Source organism: Gracilinanus agilis, chromosome 1 (genome assembly GCF_016433145.1).
Source record: "Gracilinanus agilis isolate LMUSP501 chromosome 1, AgileGrace, whole genome shotgun sequence".
NCBI classification, from domain to species: Eukaryota; Metazoa; Chordata; class Mammalia; order Didelphimorphia; family Didelphidae; genus Gracilinanus; species Gracilinanus agilis.
Genome location: NC_058130.1, coordinates 168536608 through 168553773, shown reverse-complemented (window position 1 = coordinate 168553773; position 17166 = coordinate 168536608).

The following is a 17166-nucleotide window of genomic DNA, read 5'->3' as shown; positions in this document are numbered from 1 at the left end:
GAGGGCAGATATGAATTCAACTTCCCCATTTTTAAGAATAAAATTTTTTTTATTATAGTATTTTCAACTGAGTGGGTTCTTCTCTCCCTGTCCTTTTCCCTGCTCCCCCAGTTCTTTTAGCCATTGCACAGTTAATGGGTCTCCTGCTAAGAGCTTGTTGGATTTTTTTCAAAGGTTGATACCTTGAGTAGCTGAACAAGTTAGTAACGGTCCAGAAGGATGATGATTGCTGCTGATCCTCAGTGGGTTGTGTCTTCCCTCTCTAGGACAGGATTTCTGCTGTTGCCTTTTTGAGCATCTCAGCAACAGATTACCACAAAGAAAGGCATGGGAGAAATATGTTCCATAGGACCTGGTTGCATTTCAGACACTTCCCAGTTTCGTGGTATTCTAAGTTTTAATAGCCTCGTAATGACTTGGTATGCTATGAGCTGTGTAGTAGGAAGAAGGTTAGATCTGGTGTCAGAACAAGGGTTCAAATCCTGCCCCGTGGTACTTGCTCTTCTGTAAAAGGAAATGTTTGGACAAAACTACCTTTGAGATCCTTTCTACTTCTAACTTTGTGATCAGAAGATCATGGCTCCGTGAACTAGAGACAATGGATAGAAGTTTCATGGAGGTAGATTTTATTTTAGTATGAGGAATAACTTTTTTTTACTAAATCGTAAGTATTTATTAGTAAAGAGAAAGAAAGAGAGCAATAAGGTTTCCAGCCTAACACCCCAAAGTTCCCAGCCTTGGTTGCAAGTCCTAAATGAGGAATAACTTTCTAACAATTAGTACTGTCCCAAAGTGGAATTGGCTGTCTTGGGTCACACTTAGCTTCCTTTTACTGGAGGCCTCTAAATAGAGGCTAGATGACATAGAGGAAGTGGCAATGATCACTTCTTTAGAGACCCTTTCAGCTCTTACTTTCTATGGTTCTATAGCTGATTGGGTTTAAAAATACATTTTAGGAGGAAATAAAGTGAAGAATATTATGTTTCAATTTGCGTTTGAACTCCGTCTGTTCCTTCTATTGCAGTGGATATCCTTTTTTGCCATAAATTCCTTGGAACTTTCCTGGATCCTTGCCTCACTGATAGTATTTAAGTCATTCACAGATGATTATCATACATTATTGTTACTATGTACTATGTTCTCCTGGTTCTACTCATATCACTTTGCATCACTTCCTATAAGTCTTTCCAGATTTTTTTGGTTATCATCTTGTTTGTCTTCCAAATATATATATAGATACATATATACATACATATATATGTATCCAATAATGAACTAATAAAAGAAATCTCCAAGAATGTTCATAAAATGTCAGTTAATATAAAGAACAGTGGAGTAGTCGATAGAGTATTGGACTTGGCCTCAGAAGATCTAAATTTAAATCCTAGACTTGTCACTTATTGGTTCTTTGATTGGGCAAGTCGTAATCTCTCTGGGTCTCTCTCTTTCCTCAGCTGTATAAGCAGAAGGTTGGTCTCCTAAGGTCTCTTTCTGCTATGAATCTATCATCCAATGAGAAATGTGAAAGGTCTGTCTAGCTATGATTTTGCACTCCACCCCACCCCACCCCCAGCCTTATATACCTAGAAGAGCTTATGAATCCCTTGGAGATATACCTTCAAAATCAACCAGGCCTTTCTTCTCCTTCTCCTTCTCCTTCTCCTTCTCCTTCTCCTTCTCCTTCTCCTTCTCCTTCTCCTTCTCCTTCTCCTTCTCCTTCTCCTTCTCTTTCTCTTTCTCCTTCTCTTTTTTCCTCCTCCTCCTTTTCCTCCTCCTTCTCCTCTTCTTCCTTCTCCTCCTCCTCCTTCTTCCTCTTTTCCTCCTCCTCCTCCTCCTCCTCCTCCTCTTCCTCCTCCTCCTCTTTCTCCTTCTTTCCTTACCTTCTGCCTTAGAATTGATATTAGGTATAAATTCCAAAGCAGAAGAATGATCAGGACTAGACATTTAGGACTATGTGACTTACCCAGAGTCACAAGCCAGGAAGTGTCTGAGTGCAGATTGAGCCAGTGTCTTCCTGGACTTCAGGCTAGTTCTATCTACTGAGCCACCAAGCTGCCCCAAGCAGGTCTCTTGAATGTGTTTGAAAAGCCTTGGGATTGTGGTTGTCCAGGTGGTGGTGGCCTATTCTGAAATCTGCTGAGGAATGAATAATATGGAAGTAGGTTTTGAGTGATAATACATGCACAACCCAGTGGAATTGCTTGTCATCTCCAGGAGGGAGGAGGGAAGAGGGAAAGGAGACAACATGAATCATGTTACCAAGGGGGAAGAATTAAAAAATTAAAAATAAAATGAAATCTTCTGAGGAATTCCTAAGAATGTTCTCAGTGGAAGAGGCTGGGTAAATGTCTTTGGGACCTCTGCTTGATTGTGGGGTTCCTTTAATTCCTCTCCTCTTGGAAGTAGTACCAATACTAGGGCAGAGAACCAGGGAATTAATGGAATGATTATTGTATTTGGAGTTATTGGACCTGGACTTAGACCCCAGCTCTGTGACTTAATGCCCATGTGTGACCTTTGACAAGTTAATTCATCTCTCCCATCCTTAGCTTTTTTCCATTTGTAAAGTGAGGGGACTGGACCAAATGACCTCTGACATTTGAATTCTCAGTCCTAGGAATGTGACTACAGATATGTGCTTGGTTGGTAGGGGAGAGTGATGGTCTGGCCTAATATTTTATCTCAAGAACACTGCTGGAACACCAGAGGGGCTCCAGACCTCTGTGGTACATGTACAGTTACATCCTGGATTTCAGTGGGGCCAGGGGAAACATCATCATAAGTCAAAAAGATCTCTGTAATTAAATGCAGAGGTGACAGATGATTAAATGGAAAAATCCTCTTCCTCTAAACCCTGCTTATAATCAGCATAAGCCTGCGGGGCCTGGCCCAAATCTCTGTGCAAGAATCCCAGGCAAAGGCTTCTGTGGGAATGTCCTTTGTCATTGGTACTCAGTCAGAAGCCAGGTGCCCTGTCCCCCCAACATGGCCAGCATGGAGACCAGGCTGCCTTCTTTGGTATGCATGCCAAACCATTCTGCCGAGTGAATTGGGGCTCATTTGCCCTGCAAATGAAGGCATCTGAGTTTTCTCAGGCAGGCATAATCAAGGGACAGAAGGAAGGAGGGAGAGTGCTGGAAGAAAGGGAGGGGACCAGGCCCTGAAGATGGAAAGGGCAGTGCTCATGAGGGAAAGGGAAAGGCCATATCGGTGACTCTGAGCCCAGTCACATTTACTGTTGGTCCTTGGGAGCCTCAGGAACCTAGAGATTTTGGTTTCAAGGACAAGCTACTGCCCAGTTTTACTGCCAAAGTCAGATGCTGTGTGAATATAATTTGAAGTTTTCCCTTGACACAAACCTTTAAAGTGAATTAATGGGTGTACATGGGAGGCATTCTTTACTACTGTCAAAGGGGGTGGGGTGGCATTTGTGGGCCTGCATTGCTCCCCCATCTCATCCTTTTGCTGTTTTCAACTATAGGCCTTCATGTCCCTAAGGGGACACAGTGACATTTGGGATTTTCTGACATGTAAAATGAAGAAGAAGGAGATATCCATTTCCTTTTAGCCACACAAAGTAGAGGAATATTGGCTAAGTGCTAGAGCTATAGAGAGTCCTGAGCCAAAGACCCTTCTAGATCCCTGGAGTCTGACTCTGTATCTTCCCAGAAGTCCAAGTATGAACACATTTGTCCTCTTTTGTCAGCTTATCCCTACCCTAGCTACAGGGTTTAAACCTATATTAGGTCAGGTTCAGAGACATCCTAAGGGAGACAGCAAAGGAAATCACCTTCTAGTTAAATTTTTTCTTTTGAAGGGACTATGGACATGGTGAAAATCCTAGACTTGATGTCAAGAGATTTGGGTTTGAATCCTGGTTCTAATACAATTACTAATTGTATGCTGGATTTGAACTCAGAGAACTGAGGTTCAAATACCATTCCTGCTATTTACTGACACTGGTGAGTGATTTAGTCTCTCTGATCACTTTCCTCATCTTTAATATTATTATTATTTAATAATTATATAATCTAATAATTATATTATCTAATAATAGTATTAATATGATCTCATCTAAACCCTAGATGGCCCTAAAAGTTCCTTTCATGTCTACATATATGATCATATAATTCCATGGCCTTCCTGAATCTTGGTTTCCTTATTGATACAAAGGGGGTTAAGAATACCCATCTGACTTATTTATGAGGATACTTTTTTGTAAACAAAGTAATTCATAAATGTGCATTATTATTATTGGTAACACTATTAGTCTTGTTTTGAAAGCTGGTGTTGCCTAGTGGATACATATCTTGGAATTAGGAAGAAGGGTTACAAGACTCAGGTTGCCTTTGATGTCTTCTATCTGTATTGACCTTATGCAAATCACTTAACCTTTCTCAGACTCATTTTTTTTTATTTGTAAAATGAAGTGACTGTACTAGATGGCCTCTAAAGTAAAGTACTTTCCAGTCGTCAGTCTATGATCTGATGAGCCCTAAAGCTTATACTGTCATTGATATGAGTCTTGATGGAGAGAAAATTTTCATACTATAATTCTCCAAGCTGAAGAAATCACAGCTTTTTTTTTTCTGTATTCCTGTATTTAAAAAAAAAATAGGCCTCCCTAACTCACTCAAGTTGGAAGTATAGTGATCACTTATAGGCCCAACCTCAATGCTGATTAGCAAAGAAACTTTGACAGTGTTAGAGCACCCAAGTTCCCCACTTGAAGTGGGGAACAATGGAATCACCGGAGAAGGAAATGTATGAACTCAAAGGTGCCAATTGGTCCAGACAGTGGTGGAGCAGCAAGAACTCCTAGACCAAACTTCCAGGGGAGAAGAGAAAGGATTCTACTGAAGGTCTTGAACCAGGCCATAAGAAGAAAAGATAAGAATCAATGTGGATCCAGAAGCTAAATGAACAACAAAGAATAGAATTCAGTAAACTAGACCTTTGGCTGGACTACTGCAGTGAGTTATCTAGGCCTAACACTCCAGTAAGAAGGATGTTGACTCTTTTACTACCTCCAAGACTTTTCCCTTTAGAGGGATTATCAACCCCAGGCTGGGGAGGTGGTAATCACATCATGATGTGTAATCATCTCTTTAGAAACAAGTGAAGTTCTCTCATGGAAGAGTCTCAACTCCAAGATAGCACTAGGGCCATCTTGTGGAACTTACTATAGGGAAAAAGAGTTATCTTGAAAATGTATGGGCTACAAACAGTACTTTGCATTTTTCATTTCTGTGTGATAAAATAAAGGTTGTCCTTATATCTTGTATATATTGTTAACTTTAGTGCTTTCATATGAACTAAAGATTCTTATTCTGACAAGACCTAGACATATTAAAAGAAACCCTGAGTGGGAACATGAACCAAAAAGTTATATCAACACGTGTTATGTAAGTATAGAGGGATATGGGAATATGGAGGTCATACTTAGTTGTCCTAACCTATTTTCCATTCCAAATTTTGTGAGGATTCACTTGAGATTTTGTGATTTCTTTGGCCTAACCTTTTATTTGTGATTCCCTGCTGAGAGGTTTCAGAAATGAAGAATCCTGTAGAGTTGCCATTAGGCCAGTGAAGACTGAATCACAGTTGAGGTGCTCCTAAGTAAATGCTAGGCTCATTTCCGTAAGTGAAGAATTCTGCAACTGAATCAGAAGGGAGAATTTCAGAATTGAGTGCTTGGAGTCTTCAGTCCAGACAAAGAAGCTCTGGAAGCATTTCCTGCCTCTGAGGAAAAGCTTTGGCCACAAGGCAACTTGCCTGGCTTAATAATAATGATCCTTCTAATAATAACTCACATTTACATACCAAGACTCTTCTGAGAGGACAACAAACAGTTTCATAGGGAAGAGATAAAATAGATTATAGCAGTTGAAAGACAAATGAAGAGAATGCTATTTTCTTGGCAGTTGAGGAGAATTACAAGTGGAATGATGTGGAGAACAAGACACCACTTGAGAAAAGACCCTGAAAGCTTCAATAGGAGACAATTGCCCAAGAGCCCCACTGGAAGCTTTGGCTTTTGTTGGAAGCTTTATTCATAGGATGTATCTGAGATTATATAGCTCTCTAGGCAGAGGTTATTTACCAGTATTTACTGTTATTCCCCTGGGCTCTAATATAGGTTCTATTAATTTTTCTTAACATGCAGATAAACCTGTACACATCCTTTGAGCCTTGTGGACAATGTGCTTGGAAGGGGAACTGGTGACAAAACAGTAGCTTGTGTCATTTAGTAAGTTCTAAGATTATGTGGGAAAAGGCAATTTGAATTTCCCTTAATGTGTACCTAGACTCTGTGTCACAGTCTAAGAGTTGTAAGGTGCTTCAGAGGCCATTAGTCCAACCTGTGCCAGGTTGACACAAAGATAACAGATACATGAATATGTGTAGGAACATGCACTTGTGTGTGTGCATATGCTTGTGCATTTATTAATTTCTTTGCTTGGGAACAAATCTATTCGAATTATATAGTAAGATAGACAGAGCTCCCAGCAATGTGACCTGACTCCAAACAGATAGTAAGTTGGAGATGCAAGATTCAGGACTTCTGACTCCAAACTCAGTTTGCTTTCTTCCCTCTGCAACAGAGCAGCTTATGGCACAGGGCAGTAACTTGATTTATGGAAAAGACAACAATGACAGTCTCCCAGATGTGTCTTTGTTGATAATCTGACCTCTTGTGACTGTCTTTTCCCCATCAGAAGGGAATAATTTTCCTCTTTCAAAGGAGAGAGAAACCTTCCCCCTCCCAATTGGAATCTAGCTGTTAGCTAGGCTGTTTACTGGTTAATATCAATACAAAAGTATTCCTTTTTGGGGAAGGTTGCCCCTAGCAACCAGCTCCCACACAGGATCAGATACACCTGCTTTTTGATATAGACAGCCTTCTGGCTAGAAATCCATGCTTATGTCATAACATCACTTAAAAATAAAAAAACAACAACATCATTTAAACAGAAAACTTAATGAGGTTTTTAAGGTACTTTAATGACAGCAGCTTAGGAATCTGGCCAGAGGATTGTAGTCCTGACTTTCCTAGACAGAAACCAATAATAATAATAATAGCTGCCACTTATATAACATTTTACAGTTACAAAGCAATTTGCATACATTACTATATTTGACACTTAAAAGTCAGCCGAGTTCTGATTGGGGCTAACTGAAATGAGAGCCGTGGAAAGTAGAGATGAAAGAACCTTTTTTTTTTTTTTAAAGGGGATCTGTCCTTCTGAGGGCTGGGGATGGTACCCCGCTTTGCATCCAGGACATTTGCACATGTGAAAATCACCCGCCCCAGGAGGTGTTTGGAGTTCTAAGAGGGGGTTCACTGAATAGTCTTTTTCCCTGGATTTGAAATGAATGTTTTGGAAGGCATGGATCGATGTGTCAGCTCTGGATCCTAGCCTTTTTCAACCCTGGTGATGATAATCCTGGCCGAGGCACCTGGTCCTCTTAAGCCGTTTCCATCTTGGAAGCCTTTGTCTTGGTGACTTTGGGCACCTTGGGCTCCTTGCTCTGGCTCCTGTATCACTACCATCTCTGAGGACCTTTAGACCTCTAAATTATATGCTCTCTTTTCCCAGAAGTGAGACAGTGACCCCAACCCATTTTTACACTGGAACGTCTAAAGGAGAGAATGAGTTCCTTCCCTCCTAGGATCTCCTAGGAGGAGGAGGGCTTGAACATAGACTCTTCCCAGAGCATACAGTGGCAGGAAGAAAGAGCTTTGCCAGTTTTTGAAATCAAGTCTCCTAAGGGAAGTTAGGTAGCTCATTGGATATAGAGCAGGGGTCGGCAACGTATGGCTCTCGAGCCATATCTGGTTCTTTTGAGGGCCAGATATGGTTCTTTCTGCAGGAGCCATAAAGTCCATTTTTTTTCAGGTGCTGTTATAGGAGCGTGCACTGTGAGCATTTCTCACGAAATTACATTTTAAAAAATGTGGCGTTTATGGCTCACACGGCCAAAAAGGTTGCTGACCCCTGATATAGAGGCACGTCTGGAATAAGGCAAAATTTGGCCTTAGACCCTTCCTGGATGTGTGACTCTGAGCAAGTCACTTAACCCCGATTGCCTAATGCTTGCTGCTCTTCTATCTTAGAACTGTAAGACAGAAGGCAAAGGTTTGAAAAATAAATAAATCAAGTCTCTTTCTGAGAGTACATTTTTGCTTAGAGGATTCTTCTCAGTCTCCACAATTCAGTCCCTTTCCAATTCAAGTTCATCTTTTTCCACCTTCTCAAGAGGTTTGTCTTCTTTATCCTTTCTATTTATTTCTGCCTTGGGAAATTTTCTTGTTCCTAAAGGAATAGTATTTGTCCATATCGGGTTTCTGTCAGTCTTGTCTACTTTTGGTTCAGGTAGAATTACCTCCAGGTTTTACCAGTCAATTGTTGCTATTTAGTCATTTTGGTCCTGTCTGACTCTTCATGACCCTGTTTGGGGTTTTCTTGGCAAAGATACTGGAGCGGTTTGCCATTTTCTTTTCTAGCTCATTTTGCAGATGAGGAAACTGAAACAAATAGGGTAAATGACTTGCCCAAGGTCATACAACTAGTAAATGGCTGAGGTTGGATTTGAACTCAAGTCTTTTTTTTTTTTTTTAAACCCTTACCTTCCGTCTTGGAGTCAATATTGACTCCAAGGCAGAAGAGTGATAAGGTTTAGGCAATGGGGGTCAAGTGACTTGCCCAGGGTCACATGGCTGGGAAGTGTCTGAGGCCAGATTTGAACTTAGGACCTCCTGTCTCTAGGCCTGGCTTTCAATCCACTAGCTACCCAGCTGCCCCCTGAACTCAAGACTTCCTGACTCTAGGTCCTGTGCTTTATCCACTGAGTCACCTAGCTGCCCCCTACCAGGCAACAGTCTCTACCAAAATCTCCTCAACTCTTCTTTTCAGTTGGAACATTGTCCTTTTTATGCCAGAAACACAGTGTAGAGCTGTTTAAGTACTAAATCCAACCTGGAGTTGGGGATAGTCAAGACACACCTGGCTACTTCCCTAGCTATGTGATCTTGGGCCAATAAACTGACCTCTTGAAGCTTATTCTCCATCTTTAAAGTGCACATGATAATAATATTCATATTAGTCTCTTTCCTTCAGTTTTATTAGTCTAGGCAGAGTATAGTCTGGGCAGGTTGGGCTCTGATCTCTAATTCTGCCAGCTCTTGCATTAGTTACTGAAGGCAGAGCAGTCATTAGCAGAAGGAGGAAGAGACACACAGTTAGATTCCTTAGTTCATGTGCTATAATTTTTATACTGAAAACTAGTAATTTCATCCTTCAAAAGGCAGCAGAGGAAAGGAGGAGAACTCTTATTTTGGATCTGATTCTGACCAACAAGGAGGAACTGGTTGTGTACATCTTAGAAAGGACTTTAACCTTTGAAGAATGTGACTGTGTTGTCTTGGATTGGGTGCTGTACTTTGACCTCTAAGGTCCTTTCCCTATGACCCTATAATCTTAGAGAATGTGATAAATAAGGAGAGGAAAGCCAGACATGTGCCCTAGATTTTTTGTGAGTAAGTTTCAAAGGTTAAAGAAGTGAGTATAGGATCCCATGCTCAAAATTCTGTTAGGGAAATCAGGCCAGAAGGAATGGGAGCTTCTCAGGAATGAAATTTTGTTGTGGTGCAAAGGAATGGTTTAAAGATCAGGGAAAATGCACCAAGAATTCGTCAAGCAATTTAGGTATTAAAAAGAAGATATGTACAGAAGGAAATAAGGTTAGGTGACTGACGATAAATAGGAAAGAGTGGCTCAGGCTTATAAGAAGTGTCTGGAATGTTAAGGCTTAGATGAGCTTGTCAGCTACACAAAGAACAAAAAAATATTGGGATTAGGGAGCAGGATCCAGAAAGGAATCAGAATGCCAATCAGGATGGACAGAAGGAATTGATGATTGGAGAGGAGATAGAACCACTCATCTTTTAATTTTCTGCTGCCTTATCTACTAAAGAGATTGGCTTTCAGACTGGGAAGTATAAAACAAAAACATTTGGTAGAAAATTGAAACCCCCATAAATGAGGGGATGGTAAGAGAACACGTAGCTGCCTTTAGGTCACTAAGCTCAGATGAACTATATTTTAAAAATACGAGGAGAAATACCTAGGGCACAACAAGAAAGATCTTGTGGATTTGATTGCTAAGCAACTTTCAGTGAATTTTGAAATATCATGGAGAAAGGGAGAAATGTTGCAGAGCCAGAGATTGGAAAATAACCAGCAAAAAATTCTAGAGACTATTATATAAGGGATGGTTTGAAAACACATTTGTGGGTATAGGAAGGGAAACAGTGATTACTAAGAGCCAGCATCACTTCATCAAGAACAAATCATGTCAGACTAATCTCATTTTGTTTTTGACACAGCGGCTAATTTAGTAGGTATACCTAGACTTCAGCAAGGCATTTGAGAAAGTCTCTCACAATAATGTTTTTGAACACAGAGTGTAGAAAGAATGGATTAAATGATAGTAAAGCTAGGTAAATTTAGAATTTGTTGAATGAATGGGCCCAAAGATTGATAATTACGATCGTTGTCAAATAGAAGGAGGTCTTCAGTCAGGTTCCCCACGGCTCAGACCTTGTCATTATTCTGTTCAACATTTATATCAATACCTTAGATAAAGGACATAAATAACATGCATTACAATTTGGAGGTGGCATGAAACTGGGAGGGATAGCTAATATATCGGTCAGTGGAATTGGAATTGAAAAAAAGACTACATGATTGAAAAGCTGAATCTAATAAGATAAAATTGAAAGAGGAGGGATATCAAGTCATTTTTTTAGACTTAAAAATCACTCACAAAATTGAGACTGGGAGACTAAAATTTTTCTCATTGAGATCTATGATCACTTGCAGAGGTCAGTTTAGCCATCCAAGTCGAAACTATAAAGTGGATGAAAAATGATAAATGCCCAAATACGTAGTTGGAAGAGGAACAATATTGAGTCTACCAGTCTATCTGTTTTCTCTGTCTGTCTGTCTGTCTGTCTGTCTGTCTGTCTGTCTGTCTCTCTCTCTCTCTCTCTCTCTCTCTCTCTCACACACACAAAGTTGTTGTTTTAGTTTTTCAGCTACCTTGTTCCAAAACTGAATAGGAAGAGCTCACTTTGAATCACATTTGAGCAACTGTGCAATGTTTTCAGTGTTCCCAAGATGTTAGTTGTTGCAAGAGCCCACTTTTTTTTTTTACTTCTACTGATGCTATAATACCATGTTAGATCAATTATTTAATAAGGGTTATTAAATGTCAGACATTTGTTAAGAGTTGGTGTTACAAATATAAATAAAAAAAGATAGCCTTTACCTTCAAGTCTGACAAGAAGTTTAACAACTAGTAAGAAAAGACAACACATAAAAGATAGCTAGAAAGTGGGAGTAGCTATAGAAGGGCAAGATGGAAAAGTATAGAGGGACAGAAGTAGATCTGAGAGAGAAGTGAGTTTGGATTGTCTGATCTGCTGTTTGTTCATTGGTTTGTTGGTTCATTCCTTCCTTCCTCTTTTTCTCTGCCTTAGTAACAACTCTAAGATAGAAGGGCAAGGCAAGGGCTAGGCAAATGGAGTTAAAATCCTTGCTCAGAGTAACATAGCTAGGAGGTGTCTGAGGTCAAATTTGAACCCAGGTCCTCTTGACTCCAGCACTTGACTGGTGCTTTATTCACTGTGCCACCCAGCTGCCCTTTTCTGGTCTGCTTTTCTTGAAATAATGGTGCTGCCCGAGATCTCACAAATCAGAGGGAGGACCACAGGGATGGAGACATCTTCAGTATGAGAAGGCCATTGACATAGAAGACATGAATCACCACAGTGTCATCAGAGTCAGGATTATAGGCAACCCAGAGGAAAACAGGAAGAAAAATAGCGGACATAAGCAAGCTGAAATATTTACCAATAACTTGTTTGTAAGAAGTGGCGTTAAAGCTGTATAAGTGATGTGTTTTATTGAAAAAAAAAAGTTGGCTGGTTCCTCTGGGTCTGAGTGAGGGATAGCAGATGGACAACCTTAGATCTGTGAAATACGAAAGAATCAGAGGAAGGCCTCCAGTACGCAAGGTATATCTCTAATCAGGATTTATAGAATGACATGAACCAATTGGATTGGATCAGATGAGGTGGAAGGGTTTCATTTTGCACCAGTGAAAGGCATACACATACACTGATGAAAGAGATCACTGATCCATCAAAATATTCATGCTGATGGTGCTAAGTGGAAGGGTACTCTGAGGAGAGTGGCCCAAATGGTGAAGGTACATGGAGCCATGCCATCCAATGATTGTTTGGAGGAGATGGGAATGTATCGTCTAGAGAAAAGAAAACCTTGGTGCAGGGTGGGGTGAGGGGAAGGCCGCTATATCTGTCTTTAATAATTTGAAGGGCTTTCTGGGTCACTTACAATTCAGATTCTCACCTCAAGAGCCCATTTTGAGCTTTAACACCCCTGACACTCTTATAACAGGCCCATGGTCCTTCTTCTCTTTCTTCTCAGTTATCTGACCTTATTTCCCTCTTCTGTCTATATCTTTTTAATGCTTGAGTTGGTCAATGAATTCTCTGTGCACCTACATTGGTTCTCCTCTAGCTGACCTGAGAAGAGTAAGAATAAAAAAAATGAGTTAAAGTTGCATAAAGGCAGATTTAGGCTCAACATATTAAAAGCCTTCTTAATGATGAAAGCCATGTTGATGGGCAATGGGCTACTTTGGGGTCTTGGAACTTCTTATCAGTAGATGTCTTCAAGTGGAGGCTGAATGATATTGAAGAGGGCATTTCCACCCAGGTATGATACGGACTCAGGAAGGTAGGTGGTAGAGTGGATAGAATGCCAGGCCTGGAGTCAGGAAGACTCATTGTCTCTGGCCTCAGTTACTTACTAGCTGTGTGATCCTAGGAAAAGTCACTTAACCCTGTTTACCTCAGTTTCTTCACCTGTCAAATGAATTGGAGAAGGAAATGGCAAACCACTCCAATATCTTTGCCAAGAAAACCCCAAGTGGGATCACGAAGAGTCAGATATAATTGAAAAACAACCGAACAAACAAGTTGATTTAGACTCAGTGATTGCAGAGGCACCTTCTGTCTGCTAGAATCTTTCTCGTTTCCCCAGTGTTCTGCCCATATTTAGTAAATATTTGTTGTTTTTTTTGGTCTATTGCAATCTACTATAGACATGATTCTAGGGTTTTGGAAAGAGTGAATCAATTGCAATCTACTCAATGTTTTGAGGTTCAAAAAATATGATACAAGTAAGAAATTTAGTAGGAGAAAAGGGGTATGAAGGATGTCTGAGAAATGACTGAGTGGGGGGAAAAGATGGCATGGTTGTATAATAAGAGTGAGGGATGCCTGATGGATTGCCCATAGGCTCATGGTGGATAGGCTTTAGAATCAGAAAGGCCTGTTCAAATCCTACCTCCCAATCCTAACTATAGTTTAAATCACCAAGCCTCAGGTTATTCATCTATAAAACAAGAGTAATAAAGGCACTTACTTCAGGGTTTTTGTAAAGATAAAATGAAATAATATTTGTAAAGTGCCTTCCAGAACTTAAAATGCCATATAAATGCTTGTGATGATGGTAATACTAATGATGCCAATAAAACTGGAGATCTTCAGCATGTTGGTTGGGCTTCCTATGGAAAAGGTGTGAAGAAGCTGTAGATAGACAAGATAGGCAGACTTGGACAAACTGAGATCGATAAAGTTAGAGGAAATAATAGCTACATTGATGAGATCATGGAGAAGGGGGAGGAGCCAGAAAAAAGTATTTATATAATATCAACTCTGTGCCAGGTACTGTGCTAAGAACTTTACACATTTTTTTCTCATTTAATCATCACCACAACCCTTCTGGATAGATGCTGTGTTTTGTTTTTTAAAATAACCCTTACCTTCTATCTTAGAATTGTTACCAAGTTGTAAAACCCAGTGGAATTGCGCATTGGCTACGGGAGGGGGGTGGCTGGAGGGGATGGAAAGAACATGAATCATGTAACCATGAAAAAAAAATTCTAAATTAATTGATTAAATAAAATTTTCACATCATAAAAAAAAGAATTGTTACCAAGTTTTGATTCCAGGTATCTACTAAAGAAGGAGAAAAGTAAGGGCTGGGCAATTAAGATTAAGTGATGTGGCCAGAGTCCCACAGCCAGATTTGAACCCAAGACCTCCCATTTCCAGACCTGACTCTCTGTCCACTGAGCCACCTAGCTGCCCCTAGAAGAAATGAAGGCAAAGAGAGGTTTAATGATTTGCTCAGGGACATCCAGCTAGTAAGTATCTGAGACTGGATTTGAACTCAGGTTTTCCAGAGTCATAGTCTAGTTCTCTATCCACAGCGCCATCTATTGCTTCACAATGGATCAAAGTGTATTGCTGTATGATAATCCTTCCATAGGACTTAAGTTCCTAGTTTAAAACATATCTACATGTAATCACACATATACACATGAGTACATCTATATAATACCCATGTGCATCATTATTATTATTTTTAACCCTTAACTTTCATCTTATAATCAATACTATGTATTGGTTCTAAGGCAGAAGAGCAGTAAAGATTGGGCAAAGGGGGTTAAGTGACTTGCCCAAGGTCACACAGCTAGGCAGTATCTGATGTCATATTTGAACCCAGGACCTCCTAACTCTAGACCTGGCCACATAGGCATTATTAAAACATACACATAAATGAGTACACATTCACAATCACAATATACATGTCTGCATATAGACAGGAATATACACAAACAAGCTTTGTTTGATATTTGCACACGGATGCTTGCCTGTTCATATAATTGCGCAGATTATATGTATATAATATGTATAATATACACATACAAACATGCTCCTCCATAGAAGGATGTGTACGTGTTATACATAAACTACACGGACCTCCAGAGGAAAATTTCTATCTAATCCTACTGTGGTGGTAAAAGAGAGTGCTTGCCGCTCTCCATCAGGTCCCTATTTCCATTAAGCTGGCATTCCCACAGGTCACTGGTCTTGGAGTTCTCTGATGGGAACATTTCATTTTAGTTTCTAAAACAAACTTCCACGCAGATTTATTGCCCTCAAATAAATAAGAGAGCAAGTTTATTTCTCCTTCTCATTTCTGGGGACAGAACGAGAATGTAAGCAAAATATTAAAAATGGAATAGACTCAGTTTTACTTTAATTGACCTTTGATTCTCTGCTTAATATCCTCCCCGTGTTTCTGCTCCAGCCTCAGCGACTCTGGGTGAAGTGGCTGTGTTCAATGATTCATTCGGTCCTGAGGCAAAGCACACTGTAATTGGTTTTTAACTTCCTGGAATGTCAAAGCCAGGATGGAAATTTTACGTATCACTCCACCAATTCAATCCTGGCTTTAATAATAATGTGGCAGAAAGGGAGGCAGATTTACAGCTGTAGAGAAATGTAATCAAATTTGGAGACCGAATGCAATAAGTCCAAATGCTAGTTTTCATTTGGAAGCTTGTTAGATAAATGTGATCTTGCCTGAACTCTTCGCCCAGATCATTGTTTCCCTCCCTCTGCCTCCAGGCTGACTGAGGGCAGCCAGTGGGTTTGGGTGTGAGAGGGGAGCAGGAGGAATCCAATGCTCAGCAGGAATGGTCTGTGCCTTCGGGGTGATGGAACAGTGGGCACTGGCAGATGGAGAGGTGTGGAGAGTGGAAGTCTGATGAGACGCTAGGAGGGGGGAGACAATTTGGCCAGTTGCCTACCAAGTGCCGAATGCCAGAGGGCCAACTGTACATCCCTCCCTTGTACCCATCCTTGCTCGTCTTCAAGGCTTTGGTTCAAACCTTGAATTACACATGTAACCGTCAGCTCTGGCAATCCTCGGATGCTTACACCCCGAGTCCACTGGTACCCTCCCCCCCCCCCCCCAGTTCTTTAAAACACCAAGAATGGCACAACAATCACATATGTAGATCCACCACAAGAGGGCAATACCAGGATCATGTGGTTGGGGGCAGAGGGAAAGCTGGGAATCAGTAAGGAATATCAACAAACAGTTTATAGATAAATTATATTGTACTGCTCCTGTGGACATCTAATAGGGGAAGCTAGTGAAAGGGAATTTAAGACAAAGAAAGAACAAAACTGACTGTCAGTAGTAATAGAATGGCTGTTACATTGGTACCCTGTAGTAGTTTCAGTTGTTTTCATTCCCAAATGAATGTCGGGTATTCAGAAATGATGTTTCATTTTGGGCTTTGTGTGCCTAGTATCTAATACAATGCCTGGCAAATAGTAGGTGCTTAATAAATGCTTATTCTTTTATTAATGTGGTTGCATTGCTAGTATACCCAATTTTTTATGCTGTGGCAGTGTCTTTATGTGGCTCTCCCAGGATGCTGACATTTGGAAAGGGGGCTCAGGAAACCATGTGGGAGGCTGATTTTCCTTCTTCCTGGAAGGAGATGAGTAGGAAGAGATGATATTTGGGCCAGGACGTTTGAGAAATGTTAGTAGAGACGGTACTTATTAATCTTTTTTGCTCTGCAAATCAGCCAAGATCTACATTCAACATTTCAGCATCTCAATTCAACAAACATTAACTGCTTATTATGGATAAGGAGCCATGCTAGAAGAATGGATACCAAAGCACAAGACACAGTCCCTGATCTCAGGGAGTTTAGTGTTTAATGGTGGGGGAGGGGGGTATTGGTCTCATTTCCAGGCAAGTATGATAAAAAAAAAAGTAGCACATGAAGGTGTGAGTGAAAAATCCTCTACCCACTTATATGAGGATTAAATTTTAATGTTAGCAGTAGGATCAAGTTAATCCTAAAATGTAATTCTAAGATAGGTAACTAATGTTAGCCTAACTGATGATTTTAATAGGCTTTTTATGATTATTTTAGTGTAAGTTTTAAAGTAAGATAACTGCTTGAATATAGTTAATCATTGCTAACATAGACCCCAGTTTTAGCCTTAGCCTTAAAATTGCTCTATCATGCACCCTCAGCAATCATGGTCTTGAACTTGTGACTTCATTAGCAGAGAGGCTTTGGCCTGGGTTAGAAGCCTGGTGACACCCCTTCACCTTTGTGTACACCATAGTAGACATCATTAGGCTTTTGTCCCCTTTTGGGGCCTGGAACCTCCTCCCTACCCTGGTTATTTTAGGA